Below are 17,468 nucleotides of genomic sequence, written 5' to 3' on the forward strand. Positions count from 1 at the left end.
GGCATCAGTTGATAACTATTTCACTGACATTTTGTGGCATATAGGGACCTTACTTTACTTGTATTTGTTGCATACTAGAAATAACGGCGAATAAACATCAGTTGTTGTTGTATGTCTCGACTTCATAATTTTAGAAAATTTAGACCTCGACATCACAAGAATAATTAATTAATCCCTCCCTTCAAATGTGAACATTTAAGATTACCCAGCCGGCCGCGGTGGTCTCGCGGTTCTAGGCGCGCAGTCCGGAACCGTGCGACTGCTACGGTCGCAGGTTCGAATCCTGCCTCGGGCATGGATGTGTGTGATGTCCTTAGGTTAGTTAGGTTTAAGTAGTTCTAAGTTCTAGGGGACTGATGACCACAGCAGTTGAGTCCCATAGTGCTCAGAGCCATTTGAACCATTTTTTTAAGATTACCCATTAATATCAACTGTAGCTACAGGTTAACAGTCATACCACCTATTCCGGAATCTGTTGCCAATGGAGAGATCATTATGACACTTTTTCAGTTACAGTTCCTGTGGATACACGTTATGTGTCTTTAATGTAATGGTTTCCGTTTACTTCCGCACCCTCAAGCCGTTTATCATTGGTAATTCTTCCGCCTTTAGGGGAAGTTTCCCACCCCATGGGCAAGAGAGTTTCCTGAAACCCTTTCTGCTCCTCCACTCTCTTTGACAAGACCGTTGACAGGATGAGGGTGGCTTCTTCTGCCGGCAGTGTTCGGCCGCCAAGGCTGATGATTCTTACTCAGAATTTAAAGTTGTGGCGGTATTCGAAATCCGGACCAAGGACTTTTGATTACCAATCAAATACACTACTCCTAGACCAACAGAAAAGGAAAATTTGAAGAAAAAACCGAACGTTTGCAAAGAATGGATCACAAGAACTAGATGCACACAGTACTGTGTGCAAGTCAGAGTGGCACTACCGTATCAGGCTTTGCTACGCTAGGACCCCCAACTGAGTAATTGTCATACGGGAAGTGTCCAACAGGAATTCGTTGTGGGACACAATTCAGAGAAAGTACAACAGATGTATGTCTCTTCAAGAGTGGACACCTCAGGCCAAGCATGAAGTGTCCAGAAATTTGAAGACCATCGACGGTGCCCGAAACCGCTAATTACGAAATGAAATTGCGTCTGAGTTTGCTGATAATAACTTTCAAAACAAGCAAAGATTCTTTTGTTTGCGTTTCATAGTGTTTGTAGGTATAGCAGTACAAAGTGTTCGGAAAAGGACGGAAATTTTTGTTTAAAGCAAACAGTTTTCATTTATTCGTCTGTGTCAGTCTTAGAAAATAGACTACATTAGATGCTATATTCTTTTTTCTCACTACCCGAAACACTCACAGAACTCGATTTTATCTCTGTCAGCAATGTTTCTTTGATCCTATCTCTGCTTGCAAATCTACGGCTTTTTAAGATTTGCTTTATTTTCCGGAAAAAAAATGGCGTGTATGACAGCTGAGGCAACATTGCAGCATGGTTTTGCCCAAAAGTTCACGAACAAGCAACCAAGTGTGAGCAGGTGCATCACTCTGGTAGAAAAACATGAACTGTATCTCCACAAATAAGGATTCTTTTTGTTAAATTGCTGCCTGCAGGAAAACGGCGCTCGACTTGTAAGTACAACTCCTTACTGATCGTTTGACCTTGTGGCAAGAACTCATTTCCACTATACCGTTAAACACTAGGGACGCAGTAAGTACAATACTCGCTTCTGACTGCACTTGTTCAGTTTTTTACGGTCTTGACGATATAGAACGAATATCCTCAAACCCTTTCTGTCACGATTGAGCAGCTCTACCTCCTCCTTGCCTTCTTCATCCATTGACTCCTGAGCGACTTGCATTCGGCGCTGTTTGTATTTGAAATTTAAAAGATTTTTAAACAAATTTTGTCGGCACGTGTTTCATACACATGTTTTCACATCAGAAAAAAAATTTTGCTCTGTGTCAAATGATACCCAAAATCATCAGCGAATTTTGTGACTGCGATTCGGCGATCGTTCGTTATCATTACTTTCGCTTTTTCCACGATATTCATCCATTAACAATGTGCTGCTGTAGGGCTCCGCCTTCAGCGCCTTCACGGTGCTCTTAGAATCGCTTAGACCACTCGTACATCCTTGTTTTACTCATTTTTACAATTACTAGTTTTTATAATATTTAACATATCTAGAACTTTTATGCTCTTTATGGAAACGCAGGACTGCTAGGTGAAATTCATTGATGAAATCGAGGGGTTATCAGCGGAGTAGTGACGTCGCCTCGTAGCAACGTTTCGACGAGTTTCCTACTCGTCATCTTCAAGCGAAGATGACGAGTCGTGAAGATGAGGAGTAGAAAACTCGTCGAAAAGTTGCGATGACACGATGTCCTGAATCGGCGGATAACACGAGAAAATTTTGTGCACTTATTTAGTTCTTCAAATGTTCAAATGCGTGTGAAATCTCATGGGACTTAACTGCTAACGTCATCAGTCCCTAAGCTTACGCACTGCTTAACCTAAATTATCCTAAGGACAAACACACACACACACCCATGCCCGAGGGAGGACTCGAACCTCCGCCGAGACCAACCGCACAGTCCGTGACTGAAGCCCCGTAGACCGCTCGGCTAACCCCGCCCAGCATTTAGTTCTACTTTACTACAAATTCTGAGCTCCATTTTTTATACAAAATGAATAATTCACAACACTACGAAAACGCACCTAGTCTTTTCCACAGATAAGAACAGACTAAATATTGATATGGACAGACACGTTTACCAATACATGAACGAAATATCGAGCGAGTCGGACTAATACAACACTCGAAATCGCAAAATTCCCGTTACTTGTTGATGACGCCCTTTTACGGCTGAAGGGCTGCACGTAGCTTATAGCCCGGTTTCCCCTACGGCGAGGGAAACGCCACCTGCACGCCGCGAAGGCTGCGCGGCTGCAACCCGTCTGCGGCCGAGTCTGCGCCATAAAAATGTTTCCCGGTTTACCGCAATTAGCTAATTATGGGGCGAAGGGGTAGCGGCGCTGCGCTAATGGAAGGCCTCGCTCACTGCCCGATCTGGCTGGCCGGCTGGCTGTTGCTCCGAGCTGGTCTCGTCTCGTCGCGACTCATCTGCTGGGCTGCCCGGCATTCCTGTCTCTGGCGGCGCAGCGGCCCGGACCCCCTACACAGCTGCGCAAGCAAACTGCAGCGCCACAGCGCGGCAGCCAGCGCGAGAGCAGGGCCACATACAATTCACGAAACTCTTTGCGGACGTCATTTTGACGTCACACGCAGCTATCGAAGACCGCAGTAACTGCTATCGACTTTCACTAACATTCGACGCTGTCTGCTTCGGAAATTTGATATTGGATTTTTCGAATGGTATAGTAAGATGGGGCCCCTCCACGCCCGTACCAACGTGGTGACCAGACCAAAAGTTCTACTGTCACCTCCGTCAACATGTTAGTTATCTAATAGGTGGATCACAGGATGCTGGGCTGTGATGTTATCCGTGTGTCAGGGTAAGACTTCGCATTAACACGGTCCATCAGGTGATAGATGGTGAACGAAACGGGAATTACGGTAGCAATTTGAAGAACAGAGGAAAAAAGTGCCAAGGTTCGTGCCGTGGGAAAAAAAAACCTCTGCGACAGTGGGTTGCGTAGTAAGAGCATTAGTGGCTCACTAGCTGCGATAGTTCATGCAAGGTTGGGTTTGTCAGTATGGGTATCATGCATCATTACCGTGGCAGGCGATGGCGATGTATCCGAGTTTGCTGCAACTGCTGCATTCCTGGAACAATCAGGATCGTTATATAGTAGTGGGACATCGGCCAAAGATCATCTCACTGTGTGTGTGTGGGGGGGGGGGGGGGGTGGAGCTTCTCTGCATGCAGTGTACGGTACGGCTTCTCCGCGTGGTGCCAGTTATTCGACAAATGTGTTCCAGCTGGAGATCTAGTAATGGCGTCTGATTAACAGGGGCTCACCTGTACCGTTGTGGTTGCGTGTACTTGGCCATAGATGTTAGGTCCTTACAAGTATGTCTTTTGGCCTTTTATGTTTTCATCTATGGTTGTGGTCGTAGTTCCCCAGATTCAGAATAAACGGGTTCTGCGAATGTCTGGAGTTTCTGTATAGTCTTGTAGTGAGTTTGTGGATTACCTCCGTGAGAGTCTCAAGTCGGTATTCCCAGTGAAGGTCCGCGATATGCGTGTATCGTGAAGCGTTGCTTATGATTTTGAGTACTTTGTATTGTATGAGCTGCAGACGGCGCATCCGTGTGGGCGCAGCGTATCACCAGACAGTCTTGCCATATCTGATTATTTTTCACCTTCATGTGTCTAAAACGTTCTGGGACTACCTTATTAAGTTAAAAAAGTATGTTGTGTATTATTCTATATTACGCATGAAACACGTAAATGCCACTCAGAATAAAAAGCGTACAAAAGACCAACACCTTTGCAAAAGAATTAAAAGGCAATTTAATCTCAGCCATCTAAAAACTCAAAATAAAATTTGCGAGCTAGTTCTTTTAGGACACTTCTTTGCCAAACAAAAATGTCTTCGTTTAAACTACGTCCTTAACTACCAGTACGACGATTTTCGTAATTTTGTTAGAACAAGTTTTACCAGTACCGACGCGTTTTCGAGAGATTCTCAATGTGCTGGTGTTTTGGAACAGGATTTATTCACAGGGTGTAAAGATAAATGTGGTACTGCTGTAATTCGTCTGCTATAATGGCTACCCACTCTCTCTACTGTAAGCCAACTGCTGAAACTAGTTTTCATGGTTTGTAAAAATAAGCTTATGTTGTTGAGACAGCTTAATGAACACTGCTGAATAAATACGTTACTGGATTCAGTGCTGGCTGATTTCAGTTTTTTCTGCTTGCAAATCAGTAAGTCGTCTTACTTTCGGGCTTGATGAAGGAATTTTAGGGAAAATAGTTAGTACAACTTTTTCAATAAGTTTCGGACGGAGTTGATTCTTGCCAGTAAGTTTCGGAGTTAATTCTTACCAAGATTTATGTTTTCCTTATCCATAGACCAGCCCGAATGAGTGCAGAACTTTACATATTTATAAACAACGTAACTCCGAGGTTAACGTACCTTGCAGTAAAGAAAAAGCGTAACCTCCAATTCTCTCGACTGGGGGTAAATGTTACTATTTTGAACGTCATGTTCGCATCTCGTGTTGTGAACCGAATGATCGTGCAAGTCGATATATAGCCCGTTTCGTCCTCGATACAGCGTGTGACTTCAAAATGACGTTAATTTTCCACGAAGTCTTGTAAACAGTAGGTTATCCGCGAGAGCACGCAGCTGTTATTTGCTTCTCACGTTTGTGGCGATTTGTGTACAATTAAAAGGACTCGAGGGACTTCGTTAAACGACACCAGTGATGTAGTTTCTCACAACATGCAGATACGACTGCTTCACCAGTTCAAGACGGAAAGGCCGATGCGAACGCTGAAAACCCCGAAGTTGCAGGTTCAGCTCAGAAACAGGGGAAAGTTGTTCACATTCTACTTGCTCCTAATTTGTACCGCTGCTATAAAATTCGTATTTCTTCAACTAGGTGACATTTAGAGAGATCAGCGCGAACCACAGGCTTCATCGAGCCATAGCGTCAGCTATGAGCTCTGTGTGTTGCGGGGCAGACCGTCTCAAGAAAGCGTTGATTTTGTTGTAGTTTTCATCTAACTTTTTGTGTACCTATTACGGTACGGGAACGGAAGGTCAATGTGGAAAATGGAGGACAGATGAATCTAAATGGAGATTATGGGTTAAATAAAATATCCCCGAGCCAACAATTAAGAGGCATGTCGAAAATAGAAACGAAAATGCAAACTGTTATATAAATTTTCTTGCTACAGTAAGCCCGCATCTCGTGGTCGTGCGGTAGCGTTCTCGCTTCCCACGCCCGGGTTCCCGGGTTCGATTCCCGGCGGGGTCAGGGATTTTCTCTGGCTCGTGATGGCTGGGTGTTGCGTGCTGTCCTTAGGTTAGTTAGATTTAAGTAGTTCTAAGTTCTAGGGGACTGATGACCATAGCTGTTAAGTCCCATAGTGCTCAGAGCCATTTGAACCATTTTGCTACAGTAAGGAGTTTTCCAGCAAAGAGAAAAGGGAATTGGAAGACATAGATGATGTTCGATTTTAGCATGATGGACGGAAGGAACCTTGCGTTCAACATTGCAGAAGGAACCGCATTGCCCAGTAGTTTCAAAGCAGAATAGGCTATGGCACGCAAACATGGGGTGAAGGTGTCCGTCCAAGAAACGGCACCGAATCCGGGAGAAATGATGAAAACTCCAAAGAAAACTTCCTGATCTTAGTCAAGGAACCTTTCAGCTGAGAAGGGGTGTATGCTGAACAAAGAAAAGCTAACCGAAACGAAGAAGAAGAAGAAATGTAAAACTACAGCTCGACATGTAAACAGGAAGTGCTCTGGGGACACAGAAACTCACACGGAAGAGACAAGAATTGTATAGCGGGCATTGCAACGAAGATCGAACGGAAGAAATGATCAGATTCATGAAGTGCAAAATGTGGAATCATGCAAAGCGTGAAAAAGTGGGCAAAAGAGTGAGAAAGTTACATTGTAATACCTGAAAATAGTAATGTAAGATCTGAAATATGAAGCATTTCTCTAAAATTAGCCTCGCACAATTCTCGAGCTCAGGGTGATGGTTTATAAGGGTGATATAATACATGCGCAAGTGAAGAAACCAGATTCCTAATTTGTACTGCTTTTAGGCGTTTAGAAGATTAAGAGTAATTTGTTTATTTTTCTTAGAATTTTCATTTTTGAAATCAGATACCAAGAACAACATCATATTGTTGTGACTAGAAGACGACGCCACTTGGCTGATAACCCGTGAAGATTTCATAACTGACATACGCCGAGAAAGCCTGCAATCGCATACGCCAGATCAGTTTAACGCTTCGCTCCCACGTCAAAAGCTAAACGGCCATCCAGCTGGTTTGATTGCGAAAAAAAAATAAAATAAAAAACCGGAATCCAAGGTTTATAATAAAGCTATAAGAGCATTTAAGAGTGTTAATTGGTGGTACAGAAAGATGATGAAGATTAACTGGACAGGTAAGAGTTAACAGTGAACAGGTACCGAGTATACAGGAAACCAGATCTTTGTGGAGGCACATTCAAACTAGAAAAGACGAACTCATAAGACATATTTTAAGAGACAAGAACATCATCGGAGCAACTGCAGAAGCAGCTTTTGAAAGAAGGAATCGTCGGAGACAGCCAAGGATGTCAAACAAGCAGCAGATTGCGAATGACGTTGGACGCGCATCACATGCGGAAATGAAGAGGAATGCATATGTAAGAAGGGACTGGTGTACTATTGCAGACTAACTGAACACCAGAGAAGATTAATAGTATTAATCTAGATGAAAAATTTGATCTTAAATGCAGGGAAGGGTCAAAACATCTTTGCGAGAAGGAGTGCCAGCCGGTCGCTTGCGCGCATGAGACGCGCTAAGGGAAGTATTCCGTCGCAGAAGAGGTGAACAGGGGAACCATTAGCGACGGCACGGGCCGCAAATGGGGAACTCCACTGACATAAGCAACTCTGGCAAAGAGCACATTGTAATGGCTCAGTGCTTGCGGACGAGTAATGCGGAAACTTGGTCGTCTGTTGGCGCGCTGTTGTCGCGATCGTCTACGAAAACCTGTTGAAGGATGGCGAGACTGCGAGTAGACGACAAGGTGTCGGACATCTGCTCCTCGTCGGAGGGCTGCCCGCTCTGTAACGCGTGGCAGGCGGCGATCTGTAGCCCACCTGACCACACAGGGCACTGCCGGTGCGCACGGTTCACCGCACGCTGTTGAACAGCGGTCTCGATAGCGGGCAACCGCGATCTGTTTACATGCTGGCCAGAGGACACAGTCAGTTTCGATTGAGCGAAGCACGAGATGACCGTGATTGGTCCGTCGATCAACGGAAACTCGTCGTCCGGTCGGATGTACAACGTTTCTTGTTGCAGCAGGTCGATGACTGCGTCCGGAGGGCGTTATCCCTTAACTCCGCCTTCCATTCCTTCCCCTGCGGCATCGTCCCAATCATCCAAGATTATTAGGCTATCGTCTCGTATTACATACTCAGATACTCGTCCAGTGCCTCTCCACATCTCTCCATCTTCTGTTTGTGAGACCTTGCATACGAGGTCTGTTCCAAAAATTTCGGAACATTCATAATTTCGCGCCAATGATGTGTTGGAGCGAATTTCGCTTGGCGTCCTTACACACACCTGTCTTTAACGTGTAACACCGAAATTCATTATTGTATGTCTGTTAGTTATTGTTCAATGCTGAATTGAGTAAAACGTTGTGTCGTACAATTTGCAACTTTTGAGATGGAGTTGGAGGAACGCGTCTGCATTAAATTTTGCCTGAAACTCAAGAAAACCTTTACAGAGACCCACCAAATGATGCAGGAAGGCTACGGTGATGAGTGCTTCAGCAATACTCTTTGTTACGAATGGTTCACACGGTTTAAAAATTATCCGACGGAAGTTAAAGATGATACTCGTTCAGGACGCCCTTCCACGTCTACCGACGACGCTCATGCCAGGAACGTCAACCAAACTGTGCGTGCCAATAGAAAACTAACTGTCCAGAGCTTGCAAAAAAATGGTTCAAATGGCTCTGAGCACTATGGGACTCAACTGCTGAGGTCATTAGTCCCCTAGAACTTAGAACTAGTGAAACCTAACTAAGCTAAGGACATCACAAACATCCATGCCCGAGGCAGGATTCGAACCTGCGACCGTAGCGGCCTTGCGGTTCCAGAATGCAGCGCCTTTAACCGCACGGCCACTTCGGCCGGCCCAGAGCTTGCAGAAGAGTGTAACATTACAGTTGCATCATGTCATGAAATAATGACGCAGCATCATGGAATTGCATCGCGTTTCCGCCAAGTTAGCCAAGCTGATAGTTTTCTTTCACTTTGAAAAATTGCTACACCATGAACACGTGCCGCAGGGACAAAATGTCGATGGTGCTTGTGGTGTCACCGCCAGACACCACACTTGCTAGGTGGTAGCTTTTAAATCGGCCGCGGTCCGGTAGTATACGTCGGACCCGCGTGTCGCCACTGTCAGTGATAGCAGACCGAGCGCCACCACACGGCAGGTCTAGAGAGACGTACTAGCACTCGCCCAGTTGTACAGCCGACTTTGCTAGCGACGCCACACTGACAAATACGCTCTCATTTGCCGAGACGATAGTTAGCATAGCCTTCAGCTAAGTCAATTGCTACGACCTAGCAAGGCGCCATCACCAAGTTATATTGAGATGATAATACTGTAATGTTCACCAATTGTGGATTAAAGTTAAGTATTCCAGCAGCTACGTACTTTTCTTTATATCATTCATTACGCATCCTGTTTCAGACCTCACGCCAGCCTGCGTGAGCTTAAGCGCGTGCCTTTCGGCTTCCTCTCATTGTGTCTAGGCTGTCTTGTCTAGACACAACAGTGCTATCGGGATGTGACGCCTGCGAGAAAATGCGAGAAGGAAACGGCCTGAAATGTGACGAGGCAATTGATGGCTCTTGCCATCGCACCCGCATATTCAACCCATGATGGTTCGTAACTGTTGCACAAAAAACGTAATCACTGAGCTGCCTCGTCCTCAAGACCTGGTCCGTGCGGACTTACTTTTCTACATCTACATCTATACTCCGCGAGCCACCTTACGGTGTGTGGCGGAGGGTACTTATTGTACCACTATCTGATCCCCCCTTCCCTGTTCCATTCACGAATTGTGCGTGGAAAGAACGACTGCTTGTAAGTCTCCGTATTTGCTCTAATTTCTCGGATCTTTTCGTTGTGATCATTACGCGAGATATATGTGGGCGGTAGTAATATGTTGCCCATCTCTTCCCGGAATGTGCTCTCTCGTAATTTCGATAATAAACCTCTCCGTATTGCGTAACGCCTTTCTTGAAGTGTCCGCCACTGGAGCTTGTTCAGCATCTCCGTAACGCTCTCGCGCTGACTAAATGTCCCCATGACGAATCGCGCTGCTTTTCGCTGGATCATGTCTATCTCTTCTATTAATCCAACCTGGTAAGGGTCCCATACTGATGAGCAATACTCAAGAATCGGACGAACAAGCGTTTTGTAAGCTACTTCTTTCGTCGATGAGTCACATTTTCTTAGAATTCTTCCTATGAATCTCAACCTGGCGCCTGCTTTTCCCACTATTTGTTTTATGTGATCATTCCACTTCAGATCGCTCCGGATAGTAACTCCTAAGTATTTTACGGTCGTTACCGCTTCCAATGATTTACCACCTATGGCATAATCGTACTGGAATGGATTTCTGCCCCTATGTATGCGCATTATATTACATTTATCTACGTTTAGGGAAAGCTGCCAGCTGTCGCACCATGCATTAATCCTCTGCAGGTCCTCCTGGAGTACGTACGAGTCTTCTGATGTTGCTACTTTCTTGTAGACAACCGTGTCATCTGCAAATAGCCTCACGGAGCTACCGATGTTGTCAACTAAGTCATTTATGTATATTGTAAACAATAAAGGTCCTATCACGCTTCCCTGCGGTACTCCCGAAATTACCTCTACATCTGCAGATTTTGAACCGTTAAGAATGACATGTTGTGTTCTTTCTTCTAGGAAATCCTGAATCCAATCACAAACCTTGTCCGATATTCCGTAAGCTCGTATTTTTTTCACTAAACGTAAGTGCGGAACCGTATCAAATGCCTTCCTGAAGTCCAGGAATACGGCATCAATCTGCTCGCCAGTGTCTACGGCACTGTGAATTTCTTGGGCAAATAGGGCGAGCTGAGTTTCACATGATCTCTGTTTGCGGAATCCATGTTGGTTATGATGAAGGAGATTTGTATTATCTAAGAACGTCATAATACGAGAACACAAAACATGTTCCATTATTCTACAACAGATTGACGTAAGCGAAATAGGCCTATAATTATTCGCATCTGATTTATGACCCTTCTTGAAAATGGGAACGACCTGCGCTTTCTTCCAGTCGCTAGGTACTTTACGTTCTTCCAGCGATCTACGATAAATTGCTGATAGAAAGGGGGCAAGTTCTTTAGCATAATCACTGTAGAATCTTAAGGGTATCTCGTCTGGTCCGGATGCTTTTCCGCTACTAAGTGATAGCAGTTGTTTTTCAATTCCGATATCGTTTATTTCAATATTTTCCATTTTGGCGTCCGTGCGACGGCTGAAGTCAGGGACCGTGTTACGATTTTCCGCAGTGAAACAGTTTCGGAACACTGAATTCAGTATTTCTGCCTTTCTTCGGTCGTCCTCTGTTTCGGTTCCATCGTGGTCAACGAGTGACTGAATAGGGGATTTAGATCCGCTTACCGATTTTACATATGACCAAAACTTTTTATTGTTCTTGTTTAGATTGTTTGCCAATGTTTTATGTTCGAATTCGTTGAATGCTTCTCTCATTGCTCTCTTTACGCTCTTTTTCGCTTCGTTCAGCTTTTCCTTATCAGCTATGATTCGACTACTCTTAAACCTATGATGAAGCTTTCTTTGTTTCCGTAGTACCTTTCGTACATGATTGTTATACCACGGTGGATCTTTCCCCTCGCTTTGGACCTTAGTCGGTACGAACTTATCTAAGGCGTACTGGACGATGTTTCTGAATTTTTTCCATTTTTGTTCCACATCCTCTTCCTCAGAAATGAACGTTTGATGGTGGTCACTCAGATATTCTGCGATTTGTGCCCTATCACTCTTGTTAAGCAAATATATTTTCCTTCCTTTCTTGGCATTTCTTATTACACTTGTAGTCATTGATGCAACCACTGACTTATGATCACTGATACCCTCTTCTACATTCACGGAGTCGAAAAGTTCCGGTCTATTTGTTGCTATGAGGTCTAAAACGTTAGCTTCACGAGTTGGTTCTCTAACTATCTGCTCGAAGTAATTCTCGGACAAGGCAGTCAGGATAATGTCACAGGAGTCTCTGTCCCTGGCTCCAGTTCTGATTGTGTGACTATCCCATTCTATACCTGGTAGATTGAAGTCTCCCCCTATTACAATAGTATGATCACAAAACTTCTTCACGACGTTCTGCAGGTTCTCTCTGAGGCGCTCAACTACTACGGTTGCTGATGCAGGTGGTCTATAGAAGCATCCGACTATCATATCTGACCCACCTTTGATACTTAACTTAACCCAGATTATTTCACATTCGCATTCGCTAATAACTTCACTGGATATTATTGAATTCTTTACTGCTATAAATACTCCTCCACCATTGGCGTTTATCCTATCCTTGCGGTATATATTCCATTCTGTGTCTAGGATTTCGTTACTGTTCACTTCCGGTTTTAACCAACTTTCCGTTCCTAATACTATATGCGCACTATTTCCTTCAATAAGAGATACTAATTCAGGAACCTTGCCCTGGATACTCCTGCAGTTTACCAATATTACGTTAACTTTTCCTGTTTTTGGTCTCTGAGGACGGACATTCTTTATCAACGATGATAATGTCCTCTCTGGTAAGCCGTCAGGTATTTTATCGTTTCGCCCAAGGGGGGGTCCCTCTAACCTAAAAAACCCCCGTGTGCACGCCACACGTACTCTGCTACCCTAGTAGCTGCTTCCGGTGTGTAGTGCACGCCTGACCTGTCTAGGGGGGCCCTACAGTTCTCCACCCAATAACGGAGGTCGATGAATTTGCAACCATTATAGTCGCAGAGTCGTCTGAGCCTCTGGTTTAGACCCTCCACACGGCTCCAAACCAGAGGACCGCGATCGACTCTGGGCACTATGCTGCAGATATTAAGCTCAGCTTGCACTCCGCGTGCGATGCTGGTTGTCTTCACCAAATCAGCCAGCCGCCGGAAGGAACCAAGGATGGCCTCAGAACCCAAGCGGCAGGCGTCATTCGTTCCGACATGTGCTACTATCTGCAGCCGGTCACACCCAGTGCGTTCAATAGCTGCCGGAAGGGCCTCCTCCACATTACGGACGAGACCCCCCGGCAAGCACACCGAGTGCACACTGGCATTCTTCCCCGACCTACCCGCTATTTTCCTGAGGGGCTCCATAACCCGCCTAACATTGGAGCTCCCTATAACTAATAGGCCCGCCCTCTGTGACTGTCGGGACCTTGCCGGAGAATCGGCCACTGGCCCAACAGGCGAGGCACCCTGTGGTGGCTCGGAAACGATGTCATCACCACTAGGAAGCACCCCGTACTTTTATTTCAAAAGTTGAAAACCCCGTTGAAAGGTCGAAGATTTGCAACGATAGACGAGATAAAAGGAAATTCGGAGACGCCGCTCCTCGCGATCCAGCAATAGTCGTACGAAGACTGCTTCCGGAAGTGGAAACTGTGGAGGAGAGTATTTTGAAGGAGACCATGCACAGTAAGTAAGAGGTAAGCGTAAAAGAATCTTGTAGCCAAAGTTCCGCAATTTTTTGAACAGAGCTCGTGTATGAGGTGTGGCTATAAAATAACGGGAGTAATCCTGTCGCGGAGTAGCTAGGCATGCGGCAATGATGGACGACCAGTAGCTGTGAAGCGTGAAGCTCTGTTTGTCAAGTGCGGCATCTCTGGCGTCTGTAGACAAATCAGTCTGCTCGTGATCTTCGTTTGTTCAAGAACTGTTGTTTTGTCGGAAAACGGTAAGTGTAGTAACAGAGCAGTGAATTGTCACAGTTTCGCATGAAAATTGGTTAAACCTGTCTGTTACTAAAAGAAGTATATGGCGAAGACTGTTTATGACGTACGCAAGTTCTTGAGTTGTTCAAACGTTTCCAAGATGGCTGAGAAGGCGTTGAAGAGGACGCACGCCCAGAACGCCCACCAACATCAAAAACGGATGAAAATATGGGAAATAGTAGATAACCTGATTCGATCACAGCGTCGGCTGGGTATTCGATCGATTTCTGAAAATGTTTGAACCACGCAAGACGATTTTAATTTCCTGGGAAGAGTGATAATGTGTGTCGAATCTTGTTTTTTCGCTTATGATGCAGAAACTGAGAGCCAATCCATGCAGTGGGAGGGCACAACTTTACCGAGAGCGATACAAGCTCGGTTGAACAAATGAAGATTCAAAATGATGATGATTGTTTTTTTTTATGATTTGTATCTTCATTGACTTCCTAAAGGTCAAACTATTAATGAACATTACTAGCATGAGGTTCTTGCTCAACTACGTAACAAAAAAAAAAAAAAAGGTGACCGGGACTGTGGAAGAACAGTCTTAGGCTCTGGATCAAGACAACGCACTAGCTCACACATCATTGTCTGTTTGGGGTTTCCAGTAAAGTCCAGCATTGTACTGTTGGACCACACACCTTATTTGCCTGACATAGCGTCACGTCGGATCCTGGTTACGTCGTCTATTTATTCACATTTAAATTCTGTACTAACTCAAGCTAGTTACTAGTGTAACAAGGGAATGTTGAATCAGTCAGCTGTTGGTGGACGCGTTCTGCGGCGACCTTCTGGTCTCCACAGGCAGAGCTGCAGTCGCTCAGCTGCCCGGGACGGGGGGGCTGCGAGAGCAGCGGAGTCGCCGGCCAATGGGAGGCCGCGTAGGCTGCAGTCAGCTGATTTGTGTGACGGCCGGAGCTGGGGGCCCTCCCCCGATTCTCACAATGGAGGAGCGCCTCGTGTATCTGACTCTCCTCTCGACGCTAAAGTCGGGAGAATGAAGCCTGGCCTCCACATGCGAGTAAAGACTCGCCGCAGCAGGTGTCGTGACGGCTGATACAGCAGGGACGCCGTGAAGTGCAGTATCCTAACGCCATAGAGGAATTTCTCGTGACATCGTTTTCAGTATGGCGGCAGATGAAATCGTGTGGGCCGACATGACTGTCGTGCAGGCTGTGGCAGTAAAGCTGCGGCAGGAACTAAATATAATACTCCCCGTTCTGCGTTCATAGGTAGCACACCGCGCCTAGTACACGTCCACCGTGGCGCTCGGGGGCCACAGCGCAGCTACGACACCTGAAGATGGGCTTCAGCCCGAAACCGGTGGTGTGAAAATAAAAGAAATTTACAACTGTAGCGGTATTTACGACCTGTAGTATAATGCTCATTTGCTGATGTTCTTCCAACAGAATTGTTTTTAAAATACATTGGACAACGGGACATGTTGGTATCAGGGGTACAGACGTGCAGACCAACTGGCGGAAGTGGGGCAGCATTTACGTCCCGCAGGCATATCCCTACAGTACGGTGAGTTTGATAGTGGACTGCCAGCCAAGCAAAAACGGGACGGACAATGTTAGTGGACATGGAGTACATCCGCCACGACAGGACCACAGAATGGTTCCACTCAAAAGTAATCACCAGATACGTTAGGACTTTTGTCACTCTGCGAGACGAGATCGGTTCCTGTTTCCTGGAGCGCGGTCGGCAGCTGACGGATCGACAGCCACATCCACTCTTGCCCGTCCTCGTCTGAGTGGAACAGAAGTCCACGCGTGTCTTTTTTTCAGGCCGACAGAGATGTGGAAATCACATCCGGGCGGTAAAGATCCGGGCTGTAACGAGGATGTTGCAGTGGTCCCCAGCCAAATTGCTGAAGCGCAGCAGTGTGGGGGCGAGTGTGCTACCGACTACAATGGCCCTCTGCTCGTCGAGCTCCTCGAGCATGGAGCCACACTCAACGTGCAGTGCTACGAAGACACTTTGCGCAAACTGTGACGCACCATAAAAGTCAAAACGCCCAGGAACGCTGTCGAACTGAATCATCGTGTTCCACGATAACACCCGTTCCCACACTGCCAATCGGACGAAAGCTACGCTTCAGTGATTTGGTTTGGAAACACTTGCAAGATCCTCCGTACAACCCTGATCTTTCAAGTCGTGAGTTTTTACTTCTCTGGCGAACTGTAGAAAGACATACGGGGACGTCGGTTTCAGTCGGACTAGGAAGCGCAGGAGTGGGTGCGGCTCTGCATCCATCGGCAGACGACCCCGTTCTACGAAACAGGAATTCAAATGTCCAAATGGCTCTAAGCACTATGGGACTTATGATTGGAGTGGAGCATCGGGAACAGGCTGTGAGGAAACCGAGTATCGATAATTTACACGATCTACAGCCGCCCAGAGCCTAAAAGTTGCGGAATTATAAGAAGTTTAAACGCGATTATAGCGTGGAGAGTCTTATTCCTCAAATTTGGCTTCATTTACGACGCTCAGAATTCCCTGCATCTTTCTTTTCCGCGCTTTGAGTAGTCCAGAGGTGGTGTCCCCCAGGTTGCTGATCCCATTTGAATCTCGCAGATTCGAGCCGGCCGGTGTGGCCGAGTGGTTCTACGCTCTTCAGTCTGGAACTGCGCTGCTGCTACGGTCGCAGGTTCGAATCCTGCCTCGGGCATGGATGTGTGTAATGTTGTTAGGTTGGTTAGGTTTAAGTAGTTCTAAGTTCTAGGGGACTGATGACCTCAGATGTTAAGCCTCATAGTGCTCAGAGCCATTTGAGCCACAAAAGATTTGGTAAGCCGCTATCAGCAGAGGCCCGCTGGCGTCCAGATGCGGTCACGGCGGCCGCTCTGACGGCAGACCCGCCATTCTCACAACGGAAACTCCCCATCGCAGCCCCGTCAGGCATACTGCTAAGATGGCCCCCCAGTGGACAGCCCGTCAAAAACTGAACACAGATCAAGCATGAAAACAAGGTGTACTGAACTGTGAAAAATAAGTCCAATGAATAGCAACCTAGAACAGCAACGGTTTCATGCGTAAGTAGTTGTGGTGTTGGGCTGCCAAGTGGACGAGCAGTGTTTAAAATCAACTCGTGCCTTTTTTTTACAACATTATGAACTGTCCATCCGCTCACTGAAGTGTTTGTTCTCTTTCTGTGGACTTCGCAGTTGTCATACTATACATTAGTTACAGAATACGAGTCATGTGCTGAGAATACGTTTCCGTGGCAAGTAAATGTGATGAACAGTGATAGCAGGCGACATACCACATAGATGTCTCACAGAAATAAGAGCAACAAAGGAATACAAGAGTAAAGACTTCCAAACCGCAACGAAACTTCAAAAACGTTAAAAACATACGTTTTGACAGAACACATTCAAAGAGTGTGATTGTGATAGTGCTGGGTTCATTTGTTGCAGCTTATGTCACAAACCATTATATTTTAAACATTTCCTTGGGAGTGGTCACATTCACATTCATACGACGCCTATATCGGGGAGGAGGCATATCTCACTCACTTACCAGTCGTACAAACTAGGTGCTTCGATCAGAAATTCCTCTCATATGAAACACATACTGACACTAACGCCATGTATGACTTATCAAACGTTTGCGGTTCCCATTCGAAAGCCGCTTCCTTTCGGCTGCTAATGGAGTAGCTGTTCAGAACCAATTTTCATTATAGGTACCTACCTCACACCTCCCTGTTGCAAACGGACGTTGCGCCACGACAAAGACACAAATTTGAATAAAGGGAA

The sequence above is a fragment of the Schistocerca serialis genome, chromosome 12, assembly GCF_023864345.2.
Source record: "Schistocerca serialis cubense isolate TAMUIC-IGC-003099 chromosome 12, iqSchSeri2.2, whole genome shotgun sequence".
Classification (NCBI taxonomy): Eukaryota; Metazoa; Arthropoda; class Insecta; order Orthoptera; family Acrididae; genus Schistocerca; species Schistocerca serialis.